Genomic DNA, 17,500 nt, shown 5'->3' on the forward strand with positions numbered 1-17,500 from the left:
CCCCATGTCCGAACTGGGGATTTCTGGGTAGGGGCTTCGGGTGCGCATTACATTTTTGCCCAAGCGTCCAGTGGGGTTTCTGGTGCGCTCCGAAGTGGGGTTATTGGAGCGCATCAAAGGTGCGCAATGCTGGTGCGAACCCGGGAGCGCTCCGATGTGTGCTCCAAGGTGCGGCGTGCACGAAGTCCGAGCCCGGTTTGCCCCGGGTGCGCACCTCGCGTGCACCTTCGCCGAGGTGAGCACCTTGGTGTGCAGACCTTGGTTGGGTTGCGCGCCCTGGTGCGCACCAAGGAGCGCTCTGAAGTGTGCTCCAAGGTGCGGCGTGCACGAAGTCGGAGCCCGGTTTGCCCCGGGTGTGCACCTCGGGTGCGCACCTCGCGTGCACCTTCGCTGCGGTGGGCACCTTGGCTGGGTTGCGCGCCTTGGTGGGCACCATGCAGTGCACGAAGTCGGAGCCCGGATTGCCCCGGGCGCGCACCTCCGCCAGGGTGGGCACCTTGGTGCGCACAACTTGCCTGGGCTGCGCACCAGGAAGGGCTCAAGATGGCACCCGCGTTCCGTTTTTTTCACTATCTTTCAGAACGGAAATTTTAAAATCTCGTTTTTTTTTGCCTTTTCTGGAAATTAGTGAAGGCAGCGCATCAAAGGTGCGCAACGCTGGTGCGAACCTGGGAGCGCTCCGATGTGTGCTCCAAGGTGCGGCGTGCACGAAGTCGGACCCCGGTTTGCCCCGGGTGCGCACCTCGCGTGCACCTTGGTGCGCACACCTTGGCTGGGTTGCGCGCCCTGGTGGGCACCATGGTGCGCACCAAGGAGCGCTCCGAAGTGTGCTCCAAGGTGCGGCGTGCACGAAGTCGGAGCCCGGTTTGCCCCGGGTGCGCACCTCGCGTGCACCTTCGCCGCGGTGGGCACCATGGCGTGCACGAAGTCGGAGCCCGGTTTGCCCCGGGTGCGCACCTCGCGTGCACCTTCGCCGGGGTGGGCACCTTGGTGTGCAGACCTTGGCTGGGTTGCGCGCCCTGGTGGGCACCATGGTGCGCACCAAGGAGCGCTCCGAAGTGTGCTCCAAGGTGCGGCCTGCACGAAGTCGGAGCCCGGTTTGCCCCGGGTGTGCACCTCGGGTGGGCACCTTGGTGCGCATGCCTTGCCTGGGCTGCGCACCAGGGCGGGCTCAAGATGGCACCCGCGTTCCTTTTTTTTCACTATCTTTCAAAACGGAAATTTTAAAATCTCATTTTTTTTTGCCTTTTTCTGGAAATTAGTGAAGGCAGCGCATCAAAGGTGCGCACCTCGCTGCCCACCACGGTGCGCAACGCCGGTGGGCACCCGGGAGTGCTTCGAAGTGTGCTCCAAGGTGCTGCGTGCACGTTGTCGGAGCCCGGTTTGCCCCGGGTGCGCACCTCGCGTGCACCTTCGTCGGGGTGGGCACCTTGGCTGGGTTTGCCCCGGCTGCGCTCCGAAGCGGGGTTATTGGAGCGCCGCCTCTTTTTTTGTCGGAGCGTTTGGTGGGGTTTCTCGCATTGGCTCTTCCGAGGCCCGGTTGCCACCCTGGCGCGCACGAAGTCGGAAGTAGGGTTAATTGCCCGGGTGCGCACCTTTGCCAGGGTGGGCACCTTACCTGGGCTGCGCACCAGGGCGGGCTCAAGATGGCACGCGCGTTCCGTTTTTTTCACTATCTTTCAAAACGGAAATTTTAAAATCTCCTTTTTTTTTTGCCTTTTCTGGAAATTAGTGAAGGCAGCGCATCAAAGGTGCGCACCTCGCTGCCCACCTTGGTGTGCTCTGAGGTGCGCACCCGGGAGCGCTACGAAGTGTGCTCCAAGGTGCGGCGTGCACGTTGTCGGAGCCCGGTTTGCCCCGGGTGCGCACCTCGCCTGCACCTTGGCCGGGGTGGGCACCTTGGCTGGGTTTGCCCAGGGTGCGCTCCGAAGCGGGGTTACTGGAGCGCCCCCTCTTTTTTTGTCAGAGCGTTTGGTGGGGTTTCTCGCATTGGCTCTTCCCAGGCCCGGTTGTTGGGTGCGCTCCCACCCTGGCGCGCGCGAAGTTGGAAGTTGGGTTAATTGCCCGGGCGCGCACCTTCGCCAGGGTGGGCACCTTGGTGCGCACACCTTGGCTGGGCTGCGCACCAGGGCGGGCTCAAGATGGCACCAGCATTCCCTTTTTCTCACTATCTTTCAAAACGGAAATTTTAAAATCTCGTTTTTTTTTTGCCTTTTATGGAAATTAGTGAAGGCATCGCATCAAAGGTGCGCACCTCGCTGCCCACCTTGGTGTGCTCCGAGGTGCCCACCACGGTGCGCAACGCCGGTGCGAACCCGGGAGCGCCCCGATGTGTGCTCCAAGGTGCGGTGTGCACGAAGTCGGACCCCGGTTTGCCCCGGGTGCGCACCTCGCGTGCACCTTGGTGCGCACACCTTGGCTGGGTTGCGCGGCCTGGTGGGCACCATGGTGCGCACCAAGGAGCGCTCCGAAGTGTGCTCCAAGGTGCGGCGTGCACGAAGTCGGAGCCCGGTTTGCCCCGGGTACGCACCTCGCGTGCACCTTCGCCGGGGTGGGCACCTCGGCTGGGTTGCGCGCCCTGGTGCGCACCAAGGAGCGCTCCGAAGTGTGCTCCAAGGTGCGGCGTGCACGAAGTCGGAGCCCGGTTTGCCCCGGGTGCGCACCTTCGCCGCGGTGCGCACCATGGCGTGCACGAAGTCGGAGCCCGGTTTGCCCCGGGTGCGCACCTCGCGTGCACCTTCGGCGGGGTTGCGCGCCCTGGTGGGCACCATGGTGCGCACCAAGGAGCGCTCCGAAGTGTGCTCCAAGGTGCGGCGTGCACGAAGTCGGAGCCCGGTTTGCCCCGGGTGCGCACCTCGCGTGCACCTTCGGCGGGGTTGCGCGCCCTGGTGGGCACCATGGTGCGCACCAAGGAGCGCTCCGAAGTGTGCTCCAAGGTGCGGCGTGCACGAAGTCGGAGCCCGGTTTGCCCCGGGTGCGCACCTCGCGTGCACCTTCGCCGCGGTGGGCACCATGGCGTGCACGAAGTCGGAGCCCGGTTTGCCCCGGGTGCGCACCTCGCGTGCACCTTCGCCGGGGTGGGCACCTCGGCTGGGTTGCGCGCCCTGGTGCGCACCAAGGAGCGCTCCGAAGTGTGCTCCAAGGTGCGGCGTGCACGAAGTCGGAGCCCGGTTTGCCCCGGGTGCGCACCTCGCGTGCACCTTCGCCAGGGTGGGCACCTCGGTGCGCACACCTTCTCAATGTTTTCTTGCCTTTTCTGGAAATTGGTGAAGGCAGCGCATCAAAGGTGCGCACCTCGGTGTGCTCCGAGGTGCGAACCCGAGAGCGCTCCGAGGTGCCCACGAAGTCGAAAGTCGGGTTAATTGCATTGTTTTCCCCGGGTGCGCTCCGAGGTGCGCAACATCGGCGCGCACCAAGGAGGGCTCCGAAGTGTGCTCCAAGGTGCGCACGATGGCGTGCACCTCTGGTGCGCACGATTCGGAGCTCGGTTTGACCGGGGTGCGCACACCTTGGCTGGGTTGCGCACCTTTTGTGCGCTCCAAGGTGCGCACGAAGTCGGAGCTCGGTTTGCCCCGGGTGCGCACCTTCGCCAGGGTGCGCACCTTGATGCGCACGCCTTGGCTGGGCTGCGCACCTTGGTGGGCGCCATGGTGCGCACCTTTCGTGCGCTCCAAGGTGCGCACGAAGTCGGAGCTCGGTTTGCCCCGGGTGCGCACCTTGGTGGGCGCCATGGTGCACTCCGAGGTGCCCAAGATTGGTGCGCACCAAGGAGCGCTCCGAAGTGCGCTCCAAGGTGCGCGCGAAGTCGAAAGTTGGGTTAATTGTCCGGTTTGCCTCGGGTGCGCACCTTGCGTGCACCTTCGCCAGGGTGGGCGCCTTGGTGCGCACACCTTGGCTGGGCTGCGCACACCTTGGCACCCGCGTTTCCTTCATTTTAAATTTTTTTTTTTTACAATCTCTCAAGTGGGAAATTCTATAATCTCAACTTTTTTTGCCTTTTCAGGAAACTTTTGAATGGAGCGCATCATTGGTGCGCTCCGAAGTGTGCTCCAAAGCTCTCTCCAGCTGCGTGCACCTGCCCCGGCCGCGCACCCGGCCCCGCCCAGCTTCGCTCACCTGTCCCGGGCGTCTGGTGCGGAACCTTAGAGTAAGAAACATCACCGTGCACCTTGGCCAACGTGCGCGACTCGACCGAGCGCGCACTGGCCGAGGTGCACACCGATTTCACCTAGGTGCGCGCGCAGCACCTCGGGCGCACCGGGGTGCGCGCACAACGCCCGGGTTGCACCGTGGCCTGTGTGCTCGGGGCGCCTCGGGTGCGCGCTCGGTGTCGCCCCCGCGCGCGCGGTAGTGCGGGCAGCGCACCCCGGCCCGGCCCGGCCCCGACGAGAACGCAAACGGGCAAAAGGTTTATTCAAATAGCATTGCGACGCCCGGCGAAAAACTAAAAAAGGGTGCAACACCGGGACTTCCCGGGAGGTCACCCATCCCAGTACTACTCCGGCCCAAGCGCGCTTAACTGCGGAGTTCTGATGGGATCCGGTGCACTAACGCTGGTATGATCGCACCCGTTATGAGCTTGTCGCAGTGTGTACTTAGCAAACCGCGACCCACGTGCGAATCCACCCCGGCCACCCACCCCCGTCGAGGTGCACACCCTCCCTCGCGAAGTGCGCCCCGTTCGCCAAGTGTGAGCCCTGCCCGGGTGCGCGCACCTTGCTAGGGCGTCGGGTGTGCACCCGGCCCGGCCTACGTGCGTGCACCTGGAGGGGGCGTCGTGTGCGTGCAGTGTCCCGTCTGCAACGCGGTGCCCACACACCACCTCGGGCGCAACGACCTGCGCTCACATGTGGGCCGAGTGCACCTTGGTGCATGTTCGGGGCGCCTCGGGTGCACGCTCGATCTTGCCCCGGTGCACCAAGGCGCTCGGTTTGCCCCGGGTGCGCACTTGGTGCAAGGTGGGCACCCAAAATAGGGATCAAGCACCAAAACACAAGTTTCGGGATGCAAAATGGGACCCAAGGACCACAAATGCGTTCCAAGACCCATGATGGGTCCACGAGAACAAAAATGTGTTCCGAGACTTAATAAACAAATATTGGGTTTTAGGAGAAGAAACATGCTCTGATGCCCAAAACGAGAATCGACCCCGAAAAGGCCACAGGCCAAAAGTGGGATGCGAGACAAAAAAAAATGGGACCCGAGGACCAAAATTGGGTTCCCAGGTCGAAGACAGGGCAACCGGACAAGAAACGACCTCTAAGGCTCGAAATGAGTCCCGACGACTAAAACTTGACAAGAAGCACCCATCAGGCACCCAACTCGACACCCATGGGATGCCGACCCACCCGGGCTTCCACCTAGCACACCTTGGCACCCACCCACCCTCGCACCCAACCTCGCACCCAACTTAGCACCTTTGAACCCACATTGGCACTCACCCTGACCCTGGCACCTTGGAACCCACATTGGCACTCACCTTGACCCTGGCACCCACCTTTGCACTCACCTTGGGACCCACCCTGGCTCCCACCTCGGCACCCACCCAGACACCCACCTTGGTTCCTTGGCACCCACCTTGGATCCTTGGCACCCACCCCGACACCCACCTTGGCACGCAACTTGGCTACTTGCCACCCACCTTGGCTCCTTGACGCCCACCCCGACAACCACCCCGTGACCTACCCTGGCTAGGGTTGGTGCACACCCACCCTGGTGCCCACCTTGGCACCCACCCTATGACCCACCTTGGCACGCACCTTAGTACCCACCCCGTTACCCACCCTAGGACCCACCCCGTGACCCACCTTGGCCAGGGTGGGTGCACCCACCCTGGTGCCCACCTTGGCACCCACCCATCCTAGCACCCAGCCTGTGACCGGGCTTGGAACCCAACCTTGCACCCGCACCCGTCTTGGCCAGTGTGGGTGCGCACCCATCCTGGCACCCACGTTGTGACACACCCTTTAACCCACGCACCCTAGCACCCACGTTGGCACCCACCTTGGAACCCAACCTAGCAACTTGGCACCCACCCCGTGACCCACCTTGGCATCCACCATAGCAGTCGCCGACTTGGCACCCACCTCGGCACCCACCTTGACACTTGTGGACCCACCTTGCCACTCACCCTAGCATCGACCCATCCTAGCACCCACCCTGGCACCTTTGCACCCTAGCACTCACCCATCCTAGCACCTAACCTGTGACCCACCTTGACACTCACCCTCGCACCCACCTTGGAACCCAACCTAGCACCCACCCACCCTGACACCAACCCTAGCACCTACCCACCCTTGCACCCACCCTGTGACCCATCTTGGCACCCACCCATCCTACCACTCAACCTATCACCCACCTTCTCACCCACCTTGGCATCCACCTTAGCACCCACCCACACTGGCACCTTGGCACCCACCTCGGGCAAGGTGGGTGCACACCCACCCTGGCACCCAATTTAGAACCCACCGAGCATGTTACCCACCTTGGCACCCACATTGCAGCCCACCCTAGTACCCACCCTATGACCCACATTGGCATCCACACCCTAGCACCCAGGCACCTCGACACCCGCCTTGACACCCACCCTAGCACTGAACCTGTGACCCACCTTGGAACTCACCCTAGAACCCACCCACCCTGTGAACCACCTTGGCATCCACCTTAGCACCCACCCACCTTGGCACCCACTCTAGCACTCACCCATCCTAACACCCAACTTGTTACCCACCTTGGCACCCGCCCTCGCGTCCACCTTGAAACCCACCCTAGCACCCACCCACGCAGGAGCCCACCTTGGCACCCAACCTAACACCCACGCATCCTGGCACCCAACTTGTGACCCACCTTGGAACCCACCCTAGTACCCACCTTTGAACCCACTATATCACCAACCCACCTTGGCACCCACCCTATGACCCTCTTTGGAATCCACCCTAGCACGCACCCACCCTGGCACCCACCATGGAGCGCACCCTAGCACCCACCCACCTCGGCACGCACCTCAACACCCACCTTGGTGTGCGCACTGCGCCAACCTCTCAAAGACCCTATGTGGTGCGCTCCAAAGTGTACACCTTTGGTGCGCTCCAAGGTGCGCACCTTTGGTGCACACCGAGGTGCACACCAAAGTGTGCACCGAGGTGAGCACCAAAGTGCACTCCAGGGTGCACACCAAGGCGTGCACCTTTGGTGCGGTCAATGCAAACGAATTCGGAAGTTGGGGTCGATGTCCTAATCGCTGCTGCAGACTACACGTATGAGAATCGGACAAATAGCTTTATATAGGGGAGGTGTTGCGTTTGATGGGTCGACTCCCCTGGTTGTGTGCACTGCACCAACTTCAAAGACCCTGTCTTGTTTAAGAAGTCAAAAGTTGGGGTGGATGTCCTAATCATTGCTGCAGTCTACGCATGTATGAGAATCAGACAAATAGCTTATATAGGGGAGGTGTTGCATTCGGTGGGTTGACTCCCCTGGTTGTGCGCACTGCGCCAACCTCAAAGACCCCGCATAGCAGAAGAAGTCGGAAGTCGGATTTTGGTGAGCACCAAGGCGTGCACCTTTGGTGCGGTCAACGCAGACGAATTCAGAAGTTGGGGTGGATGTCCTAATCGTTGTTGCAGGCTACACATGTATGAGAATCAGACAAATAGCTTATATAGGGGAGGTGTTGGGTTTGATGGGTCAACTCCCTTGGTTGTGCGCATTACGCCAACCTCAAAGACCTTGTTTTCGTTAAGAAGTCAAAAGTTGGGGTCAATGTCCTAATGGCTCCTGCAGGCTACACATGTATGAGAATCGGACAAATAGCTTATATAGGGGAGGTGTTGGGTTTGATGGGTCGACTCCCCTGGTTGTGCGCATTACGTCAACCTCAAAGACCTTGTTTTCGTTAAGAAGTCAAAAGTTGGGGTCGATGTCCTAATTGCTCCTGTAGACTACACATGTATGAGAATCAGACAAATAGCTTATATAGGGGAGGTGTTGGGTTTGATGGGTTGACTCCCCTAGTTGTTCGCATTACACCAACCTCAAAGACCTTGTTTTCGTTTAGAAGCCGAAAGTTGGGGTCGATGTCCTAATTGCTCCTGCAGGCTACGCATGTATGAGAATCAGACAAATAGCTTATATAGGGGAGGTGTTGGGTTTGATGGGTCGACTCCCCTGGTTGTGCGCATTGCGCCAACCTCAAAGACCCTGCATTGCGGATGAAGTCGAAAGTCAGAGTTTGGTGTGCTACAAGGTGTGGTCGAAGGTGCTCACCTAGGTGTGCACCTTTGGAGCACAGGAAAAGTGCCCTCCAAAAGTGCGCACCTTTGGAGTGCACAAAAGTGCCCTCCAAAAGTGCGCACCTTTGGAGCGCAGAAAAGTGCCCTCCAAAAAGTGCCCTCCAAAAGTGCGCACCTTTGGAGCGCAGAAAAGTGCCCTCCAAAAAGTGCCCTCCAAAAGTGCGCACCTTTGGAGCGCAGAAAAGTGCCCTCCAAAAAGTGCCCTCCAAAAGTGCGCACCTTTGGAGCGCAGAAAAGTGCCCTCCAAAAGTGCGCACCTTTGGAGCGCAGAAAAGTGCCCTCCAAAAAGTGCCCTCCAAAAGTGCGCACCTTTGGAGCGCAGAAAAGTGCCCTCCAAAAAGTGCCCTCCAAAAGTGCGCACCTTTGGAGCGCAGAAAAGTGCCCTCCAAAAAGTGCCCTCCAAAAGTGCGCACCTTTGGAGCGCAGAAAAGTGCCCTCCAAAAAGTGCCCTCCAAAAGTGCGCACCTTTGGAGCGCAGAAAAGTGCCCTCCAAAAAGTGCCCTCCAAAAGTGCGCACCTTTGGAGCGCAGAAAAGTGCCCTCCAAAAGTGCGCACCTTTGGAGCGCACAAAAGTGCCCTCCAAAAGTGCGCACTTTTGGTGCGCACCAAGGCGCTGGTTCGGTCGTTGCAAGCGAGTTCGGAAGTTGGGGTCGATGTCCTGAGCGGAGGTGCAAACTACACAGGTGTCGGAATCGGACAAATAGCTTATATAGGGGAGGTGTATGCTTCGATGGGTCGACTCCCCAGGTTGAGCGCACCGCGCCAACCTCAAAGACCCTACGGTATGGATGAAGTCGGAAGTTGGGTCCGATGACCAATTCGATTAGTAGGTATGCTCATGAGGTCGGAATTTGGGTCCGATGACCTGCCATGTGCAGGAAGGCGAATGTTGACACTGTGCGTTGCAAGGTGCACACCAAGGCGCTGGTGCGGTCTTTTTAGTCGAGTTCGGAAGTTGGGGTCGATGTCCTGATCGGAGGTGCAAGCTACACAGGTGTGGGAATCGGACAAATAGCTTATATAGGGGAGGTGTATGCTTCGTTGGGTCGACTCCCCGGGTTGAGCGCACCGCGCCAACCTCAAAGACCCTACGGTATGGATGAAGTCGGAAGTTGGGTCCGATGACCGATTCGATATGTAGGCATACTCGCGAGGTCGGAATTTGGGTCCGATGACCTGCCACGTGCAGGAAGGCGAATGTTGGCACTGTGCGTTGCAAGGTGCGCACCAAGGCGCTGGTTCGGTCGTTGGAGGCGAGTTCGGAAGTTGGGGTCGATGTCTTGATCGGAGGTGCAAACTACACAGGTGTGGGAATCGGACAAATAGCTTATATAGGGGAGGTGTATGCTTCGTTGGGTCGACTCCCCGGGTTGAGCGCACCGCGCCAACCTCAAAGACCCTACGGTATGGATGAAGTCGGAAGTTGGGTCCGATGACCGATTCGATATGTAGGCATACTCGCGAGGTCGGAATTTGGGTCCGATGACCTGCCATGTGCAGGAAGGCGAATGTTGGGACTGTGCGTCGCAAGGTGCGCACCAAGGCGCTGGTGCCGTCGTTGCAGTCGAGTTCGGAAGTTGGGGTCGATGTCCTGGTCAGAGGTGCAAACTACACAGGTGTGGGAATCGGACAAATAGCTTATATAGGGGAGGTGTATGCTTCGATGGGTCGACTCCCTGGGTTGAGCGCACCGCGCCAACCTCAAAGACCCTACAGTATGGATGAAGTCGGAAGTTGGGTCCGATGACCGATTCGATACGTAGGCATATTGGCGAGGTCTGAATTTGTGTCCGATGACCTGCCATGCGCAGGAAGGCGGAATTTGGGTCCGATGACCGAGTTGATGGCGTGCCATGCGCAGAAAGGCGGAATTTGGGTCCGATGACCGAGTTGATGTTGATGGCCCGCCATGCACAGGAAGGCGGAATTTGGGTCCGATGACCGATTTGAAGGCGTGCCATACGCAAAAAGGCGGAGTTTGGGTCCGATGACCGAGTTGATATTGATGGCCCGCCATGCGCAGGAAGGCGGAATTTGGGTCCGATGACCTGACATACGCATGGAGTCCGACTCGGGGGCCGATGTTCGATTCGATGACTTGCATTGTGGGTAAAGTCGGAAGTTGTGGTCTTTGACCCGATTCGATGACCAGACTTCGGCTGCTTGAGAATCGGACAAATAACTTATATAGGGGAGGTAGTGTTCTCGAGCATCCTCCCCCCGTGCCCGTTTATGTCGATTGATGCTGGTGCTCGACTGGTTGGAGCGCTCGGATGCAAAAATCTTGCACCAGGATTTATCGATTGTGATGGACACGGCAAGTCTCCTGATTGCTATGCAGGAGCTCATCGTGAATCTCTATGCGGCCTTGGTATGGACTCGACCTGCGGAATGGTTCGGCAATGGTAGTCGCTCCAACACGTCCTTGCAATGGCCACAGAGGTGATTCGACTAGAGCTCCAGTCTAGCTTTTGGGTTGCTTGGCGGACTGGTATAGCCGCGATCGAGTTCCGGCCATGAACGTTTTAGATAGCTCTTGGGCTTTCTGGGACGGAAGTCGGAAGTTTGGGCTGTTGTCCGATTTGATGACCATTCTTCGGATGTGTGAGAATCGGACAAATAACTTATATAGGGGACTGTGTTGTCTCACGCAGCCCCCTCCGTGCCCCTCTATCTCGACCGATGTTGGTGCTTGAAAGGGTTGGGATCGCTCGGATTTATAAACGTGCACCACCATTTGTCGAGTGTGAGGGACGCGGCAGGTCTCCTAAATGCTATGCGGGCGCTCTCTGAGAATCTCTATCCGGCCTCGACACAGACTAGTCTTGCTGAATGGTTTGGCACTGGTAGTCGATCCAACACGTCGTTGTTGTGGCCGCCTAGGCGATTCGATTCGAGCCCCCGTCTAGCTTTTGGGTTGCTTGGCGGATTTTGCCCTATCCGCAAGTGAGCTCGGTCCCTAAACGTTCGAGAAACCCGATTGCTATGCGCCGACTCTCTTTCTTGCGAGCCTCCATCTAGCTTTTGGGTCTCTACGGAACGGAAGTCGGAATCTGGGACCGTTGTTTGATTCGACGAGGCAGACTACGGTTGTGCGAGAATCGGACAAATAACTTATATAGGGGAGGTGTTGACTGGAGCATTCTCCCCCGTGCCCCTCTAACTCGACCAATGCTGGCGCTCGAACGGTGGTAGCGCTCGGATTTTCATTGAGCGCCAGCATTGGTCGATTTAGAGGGGCATGCGAGATTCCCGAATGCTATGCGAGGGCTCTAACGGAAATGTCTATTGGTTTCGGTATGGATGCAATTGCGAGTGGTTCGGCAAAGGTAGTCGTTCCGATGCGTCCATGTCGTGGCCAAATCGATAATTCGATTTGAGCCCTCGTATAGCATTTGGGTCTCTCGATGTGATTCCGCATTCCAGTCCCTTTGGGCACTGCTTGAGCCGCATCCCAGGGGGTTCCCTTCCCAATAATCTGCCTCGCAACCCGATTGCTATGCGGTGAGGCTCCTCGGCCGCCTCGGAACTATCTGTGTATCAGACGCATCGCGGGATAAGGGGTTGGCAACGGTAGTCGCCCCAAGCGCGTCCGATGCTTGGACCATTCCGAGGCGGCCCTGAAGCCTCTTCCGTCTAGCCGTTGGGTCCTTCTCGCCGCATCCCTCGCCTCGCACCCCGATTGCTATGCGGTGAGGCTCCTCGGCCGCCTCGGAACTATCTGTGTATCGGACGCGTCGCGGGATAAGGGGTTGTCACTGGTAGTCGCCCCAAGCGCGTCCGATGCTTGGACCATTCCGAGGCGGCCCTGAAGCCTCTTCCGTCTAGCCGTTGGGTCCTTCTCGCCGCATCCCTCGCCTCGCACCCCGATTGCTATGCGGTGAGGCTCCTCGGCCGCCTCGGAACTATCTGTGTATCGGACGCGTCGCGGGATAAGGGGTTGTCATTGGTAGTCGCCCCAAGCGCGTCCGATGCTTGGACCATTCCGAGGCGGCCCTGAAGCCTCTTCCGTCTAGCCGTTGGGTCCTTCTCGCCGCATCCCTCGCCTCGCACCCCGATTGCTATGCGGTGAGGCTCCTCGGCCGCCTCGGAACTATCTGTGTATCGGACGCGTCGCGGGATAAGGGGTTGTCACTGGTAGTCGCCCCAAGCGCGTCCGATGCTTGGACCATTCCGAGGCGGCCCTGAAGCCTCTTCCGTCTAGCCGTTGGGTCCTTCTCGCCGCATCCCTCGCCTCGCACCCCGATTGCTATGCGGTGAGGCTCCTCGGCCGCCTCGGAACTATCTGTGTATCGGACGCGTCGCGGGATAAGGGGTTGTCACTGGTAGTCGCCCCAAGCGCGTTCGATGCTTGGACCATTCCGAGGCGGCCCTGAAGCCTCTTCCGTCTAGCCGTTGGGTCCTTCTCGCCGCATCCCTCGCCTCGCACCCCGATTGCTATGCGGTGAGGCTCCTCGGCCGCCTTGGAACTATCTGTGTATCGGACGCGTCGCGGGATAAGGGGTTGTCACTGGTAGTCGCCCCAAGCGCGTCCGATGCTTAGACCATTCCGAGGCGGACCCGAAGCCTCTTCCGTCTAGCCGTTGGGTCCTTCTCGCCGCATCCTTCGCCTCGCACCCCGATTGCTATGCGGTGAGGCTCCTCGGCCGCCTCGGAACTATCTGTGTATCGGACGCGTCGCGGGATAAGGGGTTGTCACTGGTAGTCGCCCCAAGCGCGTCCGATGCTTGGACCATTCCGAGGCGGACCCGAAGCCTCTTCCGTCTAGCCGTTGGGTCCTTCTCGCCGCATCCCTCGCCTCGCACCCCGATTGCTATGCGGTGAGGCTCCTCGGCCGCCTTGGAACTATCTGTGTATCGGACGCGTCGCGGGATAAGGGGTTGTCACTGGTAGTCGCCCCAAGCGCGTCCGATGCTTGGACCATTCCGAGGCGGACCCGAAGCCTCTTCCGTCTAGCCGTTGGGTCCTTCTCGCCGCATCCCTCGCCTCGCACCCCGATTGCTATGCGGTGAGGCTCCTCGGCCGCCTTGGAACTATCTGTGTATCGGACGCGTCGCGGGATAAGGGGTTGTCACTGGTAGTCGCCCCAAGCGCGTCCGATGCTTGGACCATTCCGAGGCGGACCCGAAGCCTCTTCCGTCTAGCCGTTGGGTCCTTCTCGCCGCATCCCTCGCCTCGCACCCCGATTGCTATGCGGTGAGGCTCCTCGGCCGCCTTGGAACTATCTGTGTATCGGACGCGTCGCGGGATAAGGGGTTGTCACTGGTAGTCGCCCCAAGCGCGTCCGATGCTTGGACCATTCCGAGGCGGCCCCGAAGCCTCTTCCGTGTAGCCGTTGGGTCCTTCTCGCCGCATCCCTCGCCTCGCACCCCGATTGCTATGCGGTGAGGCTCCTCGGCCGCCTTGGAACTATCTGTGTATCGGACGCGTCGCGGGATAAGGGGTTGTCACTGGTAGTCGCCCCAAGCGCGTCCGATGCTTGGACCATTCCGAGGCGGCCCCGAAGCCTCTTCCGTGTAGCCGTTGGGTCCTTCTCGCCGCATCCCTCGCCTCGCACCCCGATTGCTATGCGGTGAGGCTCCTCGGCCGCCTTGGAACTATCTGTGTATCGGACGCGTCGCGGGATAAGGGGTTGTCACTGGTAGTCGCCCCAAGCGCGTCCGATGCTTGGACCATTCCGAGGCGGACCTGAAGCCTCTTCCCTCTAGCCGTTGGGGCTTTCTCGCCGCATCCCTCGCCTCGCACCCTGATTGCTATGCTGTGAGGCTCCTCGGCCGCCTTGGAACTATCTGTGTATCGGACGCATCGCGGGATAAGGGGTTGGCAGTGGTAGTCGCCCCAAGCGCATCCGATGCTTGGACCATTCCGAGGCGGCCCTGCAGCCTCTTCCGTCTAGCCGTTGGGGCCATCTCGCCGCATCCCCCACCTCGCACCACGATTGCTATGCGGTGAGGCTCCTTGGCCGCCTCGGAACTATCTGTGTATCGGACGCATCGCGGGATAAGGGGTTGTCACTGGTAGTCGCCCCAAGCGCGTCCGATGCTTGGACTATTCCGAGGCGGCCCTGCAGCCTCTTCCGTCTAGCCGTTGGGGCCATCTCGCTGCATCCCCCACCTCCTCGGCCGCCTCGGAACTATCTGTGTATCGAACGCATCGCGGGATAAGGGGTTGGCAGAGGTAGTCGCCCCAAGCGCGTCCGATGCTTGGACTATTCCGAGGCAGCCCTGCAGCCTCTTCCGTCTAGCCTTTGGGGCCATCTCGCCGCATCCCTCGCCTCGCACCCCGATTGCTATGCGGTGAGGCTCCTCGGCCGCCTGGGAACTATCTTCGTATCGGACGCATCGCGGGATAAGGGGTTGTCACTGGTAGTCGCCCCAAGCGCGTCCGATGCTTGGACTATTCCGAGGCGGCCCTGTGGCCTCTTCCGTCTAGCCGTTGGGGCCATCTCGCCGCATCCCCCACCTCGCACCCCGATTGCTATGCGGTGAGGCTCTTCGGCCGCCTTGGAACTATCTTCGTATCGGACGCATTGCGGGATAAGGGGTTGTCACTGGTAGTGGCCCCAAGCGCGTCCGATGCTTGGACTATTCCGAGGCGGCCCTGCAGCCTCTTCCGTCTAGCCGTTGGGGCCATCTCGCCGCATCCCCCACCTCGCACCCCGATTGCTATGCGGTGAGGCTCCTCGGCCGCCTTGGAACTATCTTCGTATCGGACGCATCGCGGGATAAGGGGTTGTCACTGGTAGTCGCCCCAAGCGCGTCCGATGCTTGGACTATTCCGACGCGGCCCTGTGGCCTCTTCCGTCTAGCCGTTGGGGCCATCTCGCCGCATCCCCCACCTCGCACCCCGATTGCTATGCGGTGAGGCTCCTCGGCCGCCTTGGAACCATCTTCGTATCGGACGCATCGCGGGATAGGGGGCTGTCACTGGTAGTCGCCCCAAGCGTGTCCGATGCTTGGACCATTCCTAGGCGGCCCTGAAGCCTCTTCCGTCTAGCCGTTGGGGCCTTCCCGCCCCATCCCTCGCCTCGCACCCCCGATTGCTATGCGGTGAGGCTCCTCGGCCGCCTTGGAACCATCTGTGTATCGGACGCATCGCGGGATAAGGGGTTGGCACTGGCAGTCGCCCCAAGCGCGTCCGATGCTTGGACCATTCCGAGGTGGCCCTGAAGCCTCTTCCGTCTAGCCGTTGGGGCCTTCCCGCCCCATCCCTCGCCTCGCACCCCGATTGATATGCGGTGAGGCTCCTCGGCCGCCTTGGAACTATCTGTGTATCGGACGCATCGCGGGATAAGGGGTTGGCACTGGTAGTCGTCCCAATCGCATCCGATGCTTGGACCATTCCGAGGCGGCCCTGCAGCCTCTTCCGTTTAGCCGTCGGGGCCTTCCCGCCGCATCCCTCGCCTCGCATCCCGATTCCTATGCGGTGAGTCTTCTCGGCCGCCGCGGAACTATACCTGTTATTGCTACTGCATCCTTCGGCTGGTAACCTCCTCTGCCGCCTTGGAACGTTCTCTTTGTCGGACGCGTCGCGGGATAAGGGGTTGGCACTGGTAGTCGCCCCAAGCGCGCCCGATGCATAGACCGCTCCGAGTCGACCTTGCTTTCAGCCTCTCACATGCATAGACCTCTCTGAGTCGACCCTGCAGCCTCTCACGTTTAGCCTTTGGAATCTCGCCTCACAACATGATTGCTATCCTTGATGCATCCCTTGCCTCGAGCCCTGATTGCTTTCTTGGCTGCATCCCTCCTCTCCTCACAGCCCGGTTGTCATCACTGCTTCATCCGTCGCTTCATGCATTCTGGCTGCTGGGCCCTTCCCACCGCACACCTCGATTGCTATCTCTTCTGCATCACACACCCCGATTGCTATCTCTGCTACATCCCTCGGCTCTCACTTCTGCATCCTTCGCCTCACACCTCGATTGCTATCAATGCTGCATCCGTAACCTCACACCCCGATTGCTATGCGGGGAGGCTCCTTGGCCGCCTTGGAAATTTCTGTGTGTCGGACGCACCGCGGGATAAGGGGTTGGCACTGGTAGTCGCCCCAAGTGCGCCCGATTCTTAGACCGCTTCGAGGTGACCTCGTAGCCTCTTTCGTCCAGGCTTCCTGCCTTCAACGCCCTTTTTACACCTCGATTGCTATGCGCGGGCTCGTTGGCGTCTATCACCTCTCTGCGAAGAGTGGCACGATGATTGTTGGGGTAAATCGTAGCAGTCCGATCTCTGGCCTTGGGCCATTGTGAGGGCTGATCGATTTCCTGTGCGCATCTCGTGTTCGCCCAGTAACAGACTCGACGACTTGTAATCGGTCTTGTTCCCGATTGTTCCTGGAGGTAGTCTTCGGAACTCTTGGATTTGACCTGTCACTCGAACTGTCCTCTTCCGAGGATGCTTGTGTGTGTGTGCTTGTGCCATTTCCTTGGCGGTATTAACGAGATATTAAAGAGCGGAGTGAGCGCCTCGCCCAGCTATGTTTGGGGCTCTCACTCCCTTACCCGGTGTGCGACCGCTTTGCACGTAGGTTGCGGAGCATCGCGACTCTTTCGATGTTTGGCGGTTGTCTTCCGGTGATGCGTTGGTCCCGAAGTGCACGTTACTAGCATTTCTGCCATTGTTCTCGATCTTTGGCACGTTCCTTCGTTGCAATTGGATATATATCTCCGTTTATACGCGCAGGCTTCTCCCGCCTATTCAGCGCTGTCCCACTCTCAGCACTCTCGTGGTCTCCTTGGCTTCTCTCTCCCGTGAGCGAGCTCTCTTCTCGAGTCTTTTCCATGTCCCATGGAGGTTGCCTTGCGAAATTCGGGCACACAAACGTGACCGGATAAGAGCGGAATTGCCTATGAGGAGAAGCTCACCTTAGGGAGCAGCAATGCCGAGTGTTTCGACAGAGGGTAGAGGGGGCGTTGTTTGGGCGGTTGCACAAAAGAGTGCTACGTTTGCACTGAAGGTTGCTTCTTCGTCTCCGACGAACTCTTCGAGGCAAAAAAGCTTGTTTACGGGGTCGAGGTGGGACTGTTCGTGCGAGTTGCGCCACCAAAAGTGCGTAGGGGGCATATACCTGGGAAATGGATGTCTCTGAGTGGCCTTACTCGGTCGCGTGCACGGTGCATTCTCTAACGGCAGGACTGTCGCGAGCATGTGCGGTTCGGATGTTTTCGGGTAAAGGGTTCCGTACGGGATGTTCTTCCCAGGCTCCTGTGA

The 17,500-nt window shown here is 59.7% G+C and overlaps 1 non-coding gene across 1 annotated transcript; it reads right to left on the bottom strand.

Moving 5' to 3' along the window:
• Window positions 1-4,451: 4,451 nt before the first annotated feature.
• On the bottom strand, window positions 4,452-4,570 carry LOC131864687 (5S ribosomal RNA). Its single transcript, XR_009363451.1, has one exon. It is a non-coding gene; the product is annotated as a 5S ribosomal RNA (ribosomal RNA).
• Between the last annotated feature and the right edge of the window lie 12,930 nt (window positions 4,571-17,500).

Source organism: Cryptomeria japonica, unplaced genomic scaffold (assembly GCF_030272615.1).
Source record: "Cryptomeria japonica unplaced genomic scaffold, Sugi_1.0 HiC_scaffold_90, whole genome shotgun sequence".
Classification (NCBI taxonomy): domain Eukaryota; kingdom Viridiplantae; phylum Streptophyta; class Pinopsida; order Cupressales; family Cupressaceae; genus Cryptomeria; species Cryptomeria japonica.